We start from the raw sequence: 12,500 nt of genomic DNA, 5'->3' as shown, positions 1-12,500 counted from the left end.
AGGTGGTATTAACTGTATAAATCCCCAGGTGGTATAAACTGTATAAATCCCCAGGTTGTATAAACTGTATAAATCCCCAGGTTGTATAAACTGTATAAATCCCCAGGTGGTATAAATCCCCAGGTGGTATAAACTGTATAAATCCCCAGGTGGTATAAACTGTATAAATCCCCAGGTTGTATAAACTGTATAAATCCCCAGGTGGTATAAATCCCCAGGTTGTATAAACTGTATAAATCCCCAGGTGGTATAAACTGTATAAATCCCCAGGTGGTATTAACTGTATAAATCCCCAGGTGGTATAAACTGTATAAATCCCCAGGTGGTATAAACTGTATAAATCCCCAGGTGGTATTAACTGTATAAATCCCCAGGTGGTATAAACTGTATAAATCCCCAGGTGGTAAGCCAGTCTCCAGGTCTTTACTCTCTCCATGTTAACAGAGAAGCCAGTCTCCAGGTCTTTACTCTCTCCATGTTAACAGAGAAGCCAGTCTCCAGGTCTTTACTCTCTCCATGTTAACAGAGAAGCCAGTCTCCAGGTCTTTACTCTCTCCATGTTAACAGAGAAGCCAGTCTCCAGGTCTTTACTCTCTCCATGTTAACAGAGAAGCCAGTCTCCAGGTCTTTACTCTCTCCATGTTAACAGAGAAGCCAGTCTCCAGGTCTTTACTCTCTCCATGTTAACAGAGAAGCCAGTCTCCAGGTCTTTACTCTCTCCATGTTAACAGAGAAGCCAGTCTCCGGGTCTTTACTCTCTCCATGTTAACAGAGAAGCCAGTCTCCAGGTCTTTACTCTCTCCATGTTAACAGAGAAGCCAGTCTCCGGGTCTTTACTCTCTCCATGTTAACAGAGAAGCCAGTCTCCAGGTCTTTACTCTCTCCATGTTAACAGAGAAGCCAGTCTCCAGGTCTTTACTCTCTCCATGTTAACAGAGAAGCCAGTCTCCAGGTCTTTACTCTCTCCATGTTAACAGAGAAGCCAGTCTCCGGGTCTTTACTCTCTCCATGTTAACAGAGAAGCCAGTCTCCAGGTCTTTACTCTCTCCATGTTAACAGAGAAGCCAGTCTCCAGGTCTTTACTCTCTCCATGTTAACAGAGAAGCCAGTCTCCAGGTCTTTACTCTCTCCATGTTAACAGAGAAGCCAGTCTCCGGGTCTTTACTCTCTCCATGTTAACAGAGAAGCCAGTCTCCAGGTCTTTACTCTCTCCATGTTAACAGAGAAGCCAGTCTCCGGGTCTTTACTCTCTCCATGTTAACAGAGAAGCCAGTCTCCAGGTCTTTACTCTCTCCATGTTAACAGAGAAGCCAGTCTCCGGGTCTTTACTCTCTCCATGTTAACAGAGAAGCCAGTCTCCAGGTCTTTACTCTCTCCATGTTAACAGAGAAGCCAGTCTCCAGGTCTTTACTCTCTCCATGTTAACAGAGAAGCCAGTCTCCGGGTCTTTACTCTCTCCATGTTAACAGAGAAGCCAGTCTCCAGGTCTTTACTCTCTCCATGTTAACAGAGAAGCCAGTCTCCAGGTCTTTACTCTCTCCATGTTAACAGAGAAGCCAGTCTCCAGGTCTTTACTCTCTCCATGTTAACAGAGAAGCCAGTCTCCGGGTCTTTACTCTCTCCATGTTAACAGAGAAGCCAGTCTCCAGGTCTTTACTCTCTCCATGTTAACAGAGAAGCCAGTCTCCGGTCTTTACTCTCTCCATGTTAACAGAGAAGCCAGTCTCCAGGTCTTTACTCTCTCCATGTTAACAGAGAAGCCAGTCTCCGGGTCTTTACTCTCTCCATGTTAACAGAGAAGCCAGTCTCCAGGTCTTTACTCTCTCCATGTTAACAGAGAAGCCAGTCTCCGGGTCTTTACTCTCTCCATGTTAACAGAGAAGCCAGTCTCCAGGTCTTTACTCTCTCCATGTTAACAGAGAAGCCAGTCTCCAGGTCTTTACTCTCTCCATGTTAACAGAGAAGCCAGTCTCCAGGTCTTTACTCTCTCCATGTTAACAGAGAAGCCAGTCTCCAGGTCTTTACTCTCTCCATGTTAACAGAGAAGCCAGTCTCCAGGTCTTTACTCTCTCCATGTTAACAGAGAAGCCAGTCTCCGGGTCTTTACTCTCTCCATGTTAACAGAGAAGCCAGTCTCCGGGTCTTTACTCTCTCCATGTTAACAGAGAAGCCAGTCTCCGGGTCTTTACTCTCTCCATGTTAACAGAGAAGCCAGTCTCCGGGTCTTTACTCTCTCCATGTTAACAGAGAAGCCAGTCTCCAGGTCTTTACTCTCTCCATGTTAACAGAGAAGCCAGTCTCCAGGTCTTTACTCTCTCCATGTTAACAGAGAAGCCAGTCTCCAGGTCTTTACTCTCTCCATGTTAACAGAGAAGCCAGTCTCCAGGTCTTTACTCTCTCCATGTTAACAGAGAAGCCAGTCTCCAGGTCTTTACTCTCTCCATGTTAACAGAGAAGCCAGTCTCCGGGTCTTTACTCTCTCCATGTTAACAGAGAAGCCAGTCTCCAGGTCTTTACTCTCTCCATGTTAACAGAGAAGCCAGTCTCCAGGTCTTTACTCTCTCCATGTTAACAGAGAAGCCAGTCTCCAGGTCTTTACTCTCTCCATGTTAACAGAGAAGCCAGTCTCCAGGTCTTTACTCTCTCCATGTTAACAGAGAAGCCAGTCTCCAGGTCTTTACTCTCTCCATGTTAACAGAGAAGCCAGTCTCCAGGTCTTTACTCTCTCCATGTTAACAGAGAAGCCAGTCTCCAGGTCTTTACTCTCTCCATGTTAACAGAGAAGCCAGTCTCCGGGTCTTTACTCTCTCCATGAGAATGGAGAATGAATGACACACAAAAGCAGAAAGACATTCATGAATGAATCTGGCTTGTTACAACACGACGACATAGCCTGGGTGTCGTTATAACACGAGGACATAGCCTGGGTGTCGTTACAACACGAGGACATAGCCTGGGTGTCGTTACAACACGAGGACATAGCCTGGGTGTCGTTATAACACGAGGACATAGCCTGGGTGTCGTTACAACACGAGGACATAGCCTGGGTGTCGTTACAACACGAGGACATAGCCTGGGTGTCGTTACCACACGAGGACATAGCCTGGGTGTCGTTATAACACGAGGACATAGCCTGGGTGTCGTTACCACACGAGGACATAGCCTGGGTGTCGTTACAACACGAGGACATAGCCTGGGTGTCGTTATAACACGAGGACATAGCCTGGGTGTCGTTATAACACGAGGACATAGCCTGGGTGTCGTTATAACACGAGGACATAGCCTGGGTGTCGTTATAACACGAGGACATAGCCTGGGTGTCGTTATAACACGAGGACATAGCCTGGGTGTCGTTACAACACGAGGACATAACCTGGGTGTCGTTACAACACGAGGACATAGCCTGGGTGTCGTTATAACACGAGGACATAGCCTGGGTGTCGTTATAACACGAGGACATAACCTGGGTGTCGTTACAACACGAGGACATAGCCTGGGTGTCGTTATAACACGAGGACATAGCCTGGGTGTCGTTACAACACGAGGACATAACCTGGGTGTCGTTATAACACGAGGACATAGCCTGGGTGTCGTTACAACACGAGGACATAACCTGGGTGTCGTTACAACACGAGGACATAGCCTGGGTGTCGTTATAACACGAGGACATAGCCTGGGTGTCGTTATAACACGAGGACATAGCCTGGGTGTCGTTATAACACGAGGACATAGCCTGGGTGTCGTTATAACACGAGGACATAGCCTGGGTGTCGTTATAACACGAGGACGTAGCCTGGGTGTCGTTATAACACGAGGACGTAACCTGGGTGTCGTTATAACACGAGGACATAGCCTGGGTGTCGTGTTACACCACGAGGACATAGCCTGGGCGTCGTTATAACACGAGGATGTAGCCTGGGTGTCGTTATAACACGAGGACATAGCCTGGGTGTCGTTATAACACGAGGACATAGCCTGGGTGTCGTGTTACACCACGAGGACGTAGCCTGGGTGTCGTTATAACACGAGGACGTAGCCTGGGTGTCGTTATAACACGAGGACATAGCCTGGGTGTCGTTACAACACGAGGACATAGCCTGGGTGTCGTTATAACACGAGGACATAGCCTGGGTGTCGTTACAACACGAGGACATAGCCTGGGTGTCGTTATAACACGAGGACATAGCCTGGGTGTCGTTACAACACGAGGACATAGCCTGGGTGTCGTTACAACACGAGGACATAGCCTGGGTGTCGTTACAACACGAGGACATAGCCTGGGTGTCGTTACAACACGAGGACATAGCCTGGGTGTCGTTATAACACGAGGACATAGCCTGGGTGTCGTTACAACACGAGGACATAGCCAGGGTGTCGTTACAACACGAGGACATAGCCTGGGTGTCGTTATAACACGAGGACATAGCCTGGGTGTCGTTACCACACGAGGACATAGCCTGGGTGTCGTTATAACACGAGGACATAGCCTGGGTGTCGTTACCACACGAGGACATAGCCTGGGTGTCGTTACAACACGAGGACATAGCCTGGGTGTCGTTACAACACGAGGACATAGCCTGGGTGTCGTTATAACACGATGACATAGCCTGGGTGTCGTTATAACACGAGGACATAGCCTGGGTGTCGTTATAACACGAGGACGTAACCTGGGTGTCGTTATAACACGAGGACGTAACCTGGGTGTCGTTACAACACGAGGACATAGCCTGGGTGTCGTTATAACACGAGGACATAGCCTGGGTGTCGTTATAACACGATGACATAGCCTGGGTGTCGTTATAACACGAGGACATAGCCTGGGTGTCGTTATAACACGAGGACATAGCCTGGGTGTCGTTATAACACGAGGACGTAGCCTGGGTGTCGTTATAACACGAGGACGTAACCTGGGTGTCGTTATAACACGAGGACATAGCCTGGGTGTCGTTATAACACGATGACATAGCCTGGGTGTCGTGTTACACCACGAGGACATAGCCTGGGCGTCGTTATAACACGAGGACATAGCCTGGGTGTCGTTATAACACGATGACATAGCCTGGGTGTCGTTATAACACAAGGACATAGCCTGGGTGTCGTTATAACACGATGACATAGCCTGGGTGTCGTTATAACACGAGGACGTAGCCTGGGTGTCGTTATCACACGAGGACGTAGCCTGGGTGTCGTTATAACACGAGGACGTAGCCTGGGTGTCGTTATAACACGATGACATTGCCTGGGTGTCGTTATAACACGAGGACATAGCCTGGGTGTCGTTATAACACGAGGACGTAGCCTGGGTGTCGTTATAACACGAGGACGTAACCTGGGTGTCGTTATAACACGATGACATAGCCTGGGTGTCGTGTTACACCACGAGGACATAGCCTGGGCGTCGTTATAACACGAGGACATAGCCTGGGCGTCGTTATAACACGAGGACATAGCCTGGGTGTCGTTATAACACAAGGACATAGCCTGGGTGTCGTTATAACACGATGACGTAGCCTGGGTGTCGTTATAACACGAGGACGTAGCCTGGGTGTCGTTATAACACGAGGACGTAGCCTGGGTGTCGTTATAACACGAGGACGTAGCCTGGGTGTCGTTATAACACGAGGACGTAGCCTGGGTGTCGTTATAACACGAGGACATAACCTGGGTGTCGTTATAACACGACGACATAGCCTGAGTGTTGCTTCTAGGGGCAGCAGGTAGTCCCCCTTACCTCTTTCCCTCCACCCCCTTACCTCTTTCCCTCCACCCCCTTACCTCTCTCCCTCCACCCCCTTACCTCTCTCCCTCCACCCCCTTACCTCTCTCCCTCCACCCCCTTACCTCTCTCCCTCCACCCCCTTACCTCTCTCCCTCCACCCCCTTACCTCTCTCCCTCCACCCCCTTACCTCTCTCCCTCCACCCCCTTACCTCTCTCCCTCCACCCCCTTACCTCTCTCCCTCCACCCCCTTACCTCTTTCCCTCCACCCCCTTACCTCTCTCCCTCCACCCCCTTACCTCTCTCCCTCCACCCCCCCTTACCTCTCTCCCTCCACCCCCCTTACCTCTCTCCCTCCACCCCCCTTACCTCTCTCCCTCCACCCCCTTACCTCTCTCCCTCCACCCCCTTACCTCTCTCCCTCCACCCCCTTACCTCTTTCCCTCCACCCCCTTACCGCTCTCCCTCCACCCCCTTACCGCTCTCCCTCCACCCCTTACCTCTCTCCCTCCACCCCCTTACCTCTCTCCCTCCACCCCCTTACCTCTCTCCCTCCACCCCTTACCTCTTTCCCTCCACCCCCTTACCTCTCTCCCTCCACCCCCTTACCTCTCTCCCTCCACCCCCTTACCTCTCTCCCTCCACCCCCTTACCTCTCTCCCTCCACCCCCCTTACCTCTCTCCCTCCACCCCCTTACCTCTCTCCTGCCACCCCCTTATCTCTCTCCTGCCACCCCCTTACCTCTCTAACATGGCAGATATCCTAGCTGTTAGAGCGTTTGGCCAGTAACTGAAAGATCACTGGTTCCAATACCCCAGCAGCCAGACAAGGTGAAAAATCTGCCGACGTGCCCTTGAGCAAGGCACTTCACCCCAAATGTCCTCCAGGAGTATCGTACTACTACGGTTGACCCTGTAAAAACAACACATTTCTCTGCACCTATCAGGTGCATAGAAAAACCTTCTAGGAATGACCACAGGCGCTCAGTGATGATGCAACAACAGACAGATACAGGTACAAATGTACGGGCCGCTGCCAGAGAGTCACGATTCATAGGACTGGCTCACATCTGACAACACACAGTACCAGTCGTAACAGTCTAGCCACTCTCCCTACAGCACGACCCTACGAGACAGTGACATCCACAGTGTGTCTGGCCCACTGTTCTCCATGGAACCAGGACAGAGAGAAATCCCTCTGGGAACTAACTACAGATGGAAACCCTACTACCCATCCCCGTGTCCAGACAAGCAGAATACTGAGGGACCTGTTTTCAGGACACAGATTAAACCTACTCCAATTTACATTCTCCATTAAAAATGCTTCATCTGTGACTGGGAACCCCCCTCAATGTTTAATCAGATTTACACTGTCTGACTACCTGGTTGTTATGATCATTTAACCTCTGACCTTTAGGCTGCACAGCGCTAACGCTAAAAGTGACAGTTGAATGTAGTTCCGTGACATCCTCTTTGGCACGGCCCCTGTGGAGACACTGCAACATCTATACAGCCCACGTGTATTCAGATCTACTGAGGCAGAACAGAGGGAGACTGCAGGGTGTATGAAAAGCCTGAGCTAGAGAGGCCAGATACATGATTCCTCTACTGTAGGTCCTGTTACGTCATGTCGCTTGCCTTGTATATACACTCTGGTGCTGAAGTCTACAGGACAGACAGGGATCGTATATATATATACTCTCTGGTACTGAAGTCTACAGGACAGACAGGGAGCGTATATATATATACTCTCTGGTGCTGAAGTCTACAGGACAGACAGGGATCGTATATATATATACTCTCTGGTACTGAAGTCTACAGGACAGACAGGGATCGTATATATATATATATATACACTCTGGTGCTGAAGTCTACAGGACAGACAGGGATCGTATATATATATACACTCTGGTGCTGAAGTCTACAGGACAGACAGGGATCGTATATATATATACACTCTGGTACTGAAGTCTACAGGACAGACAGTCTCTGGTGCTGAAGTCTACAGGACAGACAGGGATCGTATATATATATACACTCTGGTACTGAAGTCTACAGGACAGACAGGGATCGTATATATATATACTCTCTGGTGCTGAAGTCTACAGGACAGACAGGGATCGTATATATATATACTCTCTGGTACTGAAGTCCACAGGACAGACAGGGAGCGTATATATATATACTCTCTGGTACTGAAGTCTACAGGACAGACAGGGATCGTATATATATATACTCTCTGGTACTGAAGTCCACAGGACAGACAGGGAGCGTATATATATATACTCTCTGGTGCTGAAGTCTACAGGACAGACAGTCTCTGGTACTGAAGTCTACAGGACAGACAGGGATCGTATATATATATACTCTCTGGTGCTGAAGTCCACAGGACAGACAGTCTCTGGTGCTGAAGTCTACAGGACAGACAGGGATCGTATATATATATACTCTCTGGTGCTGAAGTCTACAGGACAGACAGGGAGCGTATATATATATACTCTCTGGTGCTGAAGTCTACAGGACAGACAGGGATCGTATATATATATACTCTCTGGTACTGAAGTCTACAGGACAGACAGTCTCTGGTGCTGAAGTCCACAGGACAGACAGGGATCGTATATATATATACTCTCTGGTGCTGAAGTCTACAGGACAGACAGGGAGCGTATATATATATACTCTCTGGTGCTGAAGTCTACAGGACAGACAGGGATCGTATATATATATACTCTCTGGTGCTGAAGTCTACAGGACAGACAGGGAGCGTATATATATATACTCTCTGGTGCTGAAGTCTACAGGACAGACAGGGAGCGTATATATATATACTCTCTGGTGCTGAAGTCTACAGGACAGACAGGGAGCGTATATATATATACTCTCTGGTGCTGAAGTCTACAGGACAGACAGGGAGCGTATATATATATACTCTCTGGTGCTGAAGTCTACAGGACAGACAGGGATCGTATATATATATACTCTCTGGTGCTGAAGTCCACAGGACAGACAGTCTCTGGTGCTGAAGTCTACAGGACAGACAGGGATCGTATATATATATACTCTCTGGTGCTGAAGTCTACAGGACAGACAGGGAGCGTATATATATATACTCTCTGGTACTGAAGTCTACAGGACAGACAGTCTCTGGTGCTGAAGTCTACAGGACAGACAGGGATCGTATATATATATACTCTCTGGTGCTGAAGTCCACAGGACAGACAGTCTCTGGTGCTGAAGTCTACAGGACAGACAGGGATCGTATATATATATACTCTCTGGTGCTGAAGTCTACAGGACAGACAGGGAGCGTATATATATATACTCTCTGGTGCTGAAGTCTACAGGACAGACAGGGAGCGTATATATATATACTCTCTGGTACTGAAGTCCACAGGACAGACAGGGATCGTATATATATATACTCTCTGGTACTGAAGTCTACAGGACAGACAGGGAGCGTATATATATATACTCTCTGGTGCTGAAGTCCACAGGACAGACAGGGATCGTATATATATATACTCTCTGGTGCTGAAGTCCACAGGACAGACAGTCTCTGGTGCTGAAGTCTACAGGACAGACAGTCTCTGGTGCTGAAGTCTACAGGACAGACAGGGAGCGTATATATATATACTCTCTGGTGCTGAAGTCCACAGGACAGACAGGGATCGTATATATATATACTCTCTGGTGCTGAAGTCTACAGGACAGACAGGGATCGTATATATATATACTCTCTGGTGCTGAAGTCCACAGGACAGACAGTCTCTGGTGCTGAAGTCTACAGGACAGACAGGGATCGTATATATATATACTCTCTGGTGCTGAAGTCTACAGGACAGACAGGGAGCGTATATATATATACTCTCTGGTGCTGAAGTCTACAGGACAGACAGTCTCTGGTGCTGAAGTCTACAGGACAGACAGTCTCTGGTGCTGAAGTCTACAGGACAGACAGTCTCTGGTGCTGAAGTCTACAGGACAGACAGGGATCGTATATATATATACTCTCTGGTGCTGAAGTCTACAGGACAGACAGGGATCGTATATATATATACTCTCTGGTGCTGAAGTCCACAGGACAGACAGTCTCTGGTGCTGAAGTCTACAGGACAGACAGTCTCTGGTGCTGAAGTCCACAGGACAGACAGGGATCATATATATATATACTCTCTGGTACTGAAGTCCACAGGACAGACAGGGAGCGTATATATATATACTCTCTGGTGCTGAAGTCCACAGGACAGACAGTCTCTGGTGCTGAAGTCTACAGGACAGACAGGGATCGTATATATATATACTCTCTGGTGCTGAAGTCTACAGGACAGACAGGGAGCGTATATATATATACTCTCTGGTGCTGAAGTCCACAGGACAGACAGGGATCGTATATATATATACTCTCTGGTACTGAAGTCTACAGGACAGACAGGGATCGTATATATATATACTCTCTGGTACTGAAGTCTACAGGACAGACAGGGATCGTATATATATATACTCTCTGGTGCTGAAGTCTACAGGACAGACAGGGATCGTATATATATATACTCTCTGGTACTGAAGTCTACAGGACAGACAGGGATCGTATATATATATACTCTCTGGTACTGAAGTCTACAGGACAGACAGGGAGCGTATATATATATACTCTCTGGTACTGAAGTCTACAGGACAGACAGGGAGCGTATATATATATACTCTCTGGTGCTGAAGTCTACAGGACAGACAGGGAGCGTATATATATATACTCTCTGGTGCTGAAGTCTACAGGACAGACAGGGATCGTATATATATATACTCTCTGGTGCTGAAGTCTACAGGACAGACAGGGAGCGTATATATATATACTCTCTGGTGCTGAAGTCTACAGGACAGACAGGGATCGTATATATATATACACTCTGGTACTGAAGTCTACAGGACAGACAGTCTCTGGTACTGAAGTCTACAGGACAGACAGGGATCGTATATATATATACTCTCTGGTGCTGAAGTCTACAGGACAGACAGGGATCGTATATATATATACTCTCTGGTACTGAAGTCTACAGGACAGACAGGGAGCGTATATATATATACTCTCTGGTACTGAAGTCTACAGGACAGACAGGGAGCGTATATATATATACTCTCTGGTGCTGAAGTCTACAGGACAGACAGGGAGCGTATATATATATACTCTCTGGTACTGAAGTCTACAGGACAGACAGGGATCGTATATATATATACTCTCTGGTGCTGAAGTCTACAGGACAGACAGTCTCTGGTGCTGAAGTCTACAGGACAGACAGTCTCTGGTGCTGAAGTCTACAGGACAGACAGGGATCGTATATATATATACTCTCTGGTGCTGAAGTCTACAGGACAGACAGTCTCTGGTGCTGAAGTCTACAGGACAGACAGGGATCGTATATATATATACTCTCTGGTGCTGAAGTCTACAGGACAGACAGGGATCGTATATATATATACACTCTGGTACTGAAGTCTACAGGACAGACAGTCTCTGGTACTGAAGTCTACAGGACAGACAGGGATCGTATATATATATACTCTCTGGTACTGAAGTCTACAGGACAGACAGGGATCGTATATATATATACTCTCTGGTACTGAAGTCTACAGGACAGACAGGGATCGTATATATATATACTCTCTGGTACTGAAGTCTACAGGACAGACAGGGATCGTATATATATATACTCTCTGGTACTGAAGTCTAAAGGACAGACAGGGATCGTATATATATATATACTCTCTGGTACTGAAGTCTACAGGACAGACAGGGATCGTATATATATATACTCTCTGGTACTGAAGTCTAAAGGACAGACAGGGATCGTATATATATATATACTCTCTGGTGCTGAAGTCTACAGGACAGACAGGGATCGTATATATATATACTCTCTGGTACTGAAGTCTACAGGACAGACAGTCTCTGGTACTGAAGTCTACAGGACAGACAGGGAGCGTATATATATATACTCTCTGGTACTGAAGTCTACAGGACAGACAGGGATCGTATATATATATACTCTCTGGTGCTGAAGTCTACAGGACAGACAGGGATCGTATATATATATACTCTCTGGTGCTGAAGTCCACAGGACAGACAGGGATCGTATATATATATACTCTCTGGTACTGAAGTCCACAGGACAGACAGGGATCGTATATATATATACTCTCTGGTGCTGAAGTCCACAGGACAGACAGGGATCGTATATATATATACTCTCTGGTACTGAAGTCTACAGGACAGACAGGGAGCGTATATATATATACTCTCTGGTGCTGAAGTCTACAGGACAGACAGGGATCGTATATATATATACTCTCTGGTACTGAAGTCTACAGGACAGACAGGGATCGTATATATATATACTCTCTGGTACTGAAGTCTAAAGGACAGACAGGGATCGTATATATATATACTCTCTGGTACTGAAGTCTAAAGGACAGACAGGGATCGTATATATATATACTCTCTGGTACTGAAGTCTAAAGGACAGACAGGGATCGTATATATATATACTCTCTGGTGCTGAAGTCCACAGGACAGACAGTCTCTGGTACTGAAGTCCACAGGACAGACAGGGATCGTATATATATATACTCTCTGGTACTGAAGTCTAAAGGACAGACAGGGATCGTATATATATATACTCTCTGGTACTGAAGTCCACAGGACAGACAGTCTCTGGTGCTGAAGTCCACAGGACAGACAGTCTCTGGTGCTGAAGTCTACAGGACAGACAGGGATCGTATATATATAT

General features: G+C 47.2%; 1 protein-coding gene and 1 long non-coding RNA gene across 2 annotated transcripts in view; one reads left to right on the top strand and one right to left on the bottom strand.

The window, feature by feature from the left end:
- The window catches only part of LOC127924604 (uncharacterized), a 1,242-nt gene extending 833 nt beyond the window's left edge, over positions 1-409 (top strand). The window contains exons 3-4 of the long non-coding RNA XR_008118338.1: positions 1-54; positions 124-409. The exon at positions 1-54 is cut by the window's left edge and continues 24 nt beyond it. This is a non-coding gene — a long non-coding RNA (uncharacterized LOC127924604). The remainder of the gene's footprint in view (positions 55-123) is intronic.
- The window catches only part of abat (4-aminobutyrate aminotransferase), a 56,129-nt gene that overhangs the window by 38,468 nt on the left and 5,161 nt on the right, over positions 1-12,500 (bottom strand). The window lies entirely within an intron of this gene.

This window comes from Oncorhynchus keta, unplaced genomic scaffold, assembly GCF_023373465.1.
Source record: "Oncorhynchus keta strain PuntledgeMale-10-30-2019 unplaced genomic scaffold, Oket_V2 Un_contig_4359_pilon_pilon, whole genome shotgun sequence".
NCBI classification, from domain to species: Eukaryota; Metazoa; Chordata; class Actinopteri; order Salmoniformes; family Salmonidae; genus Oncorhynchus; species Oncorhynchus keta.
The sequence above is the reverse complement of the archived record's forward strand: the minus strand, read 5'-3'. Positions and strand labels throughout refer to the sequence as shown.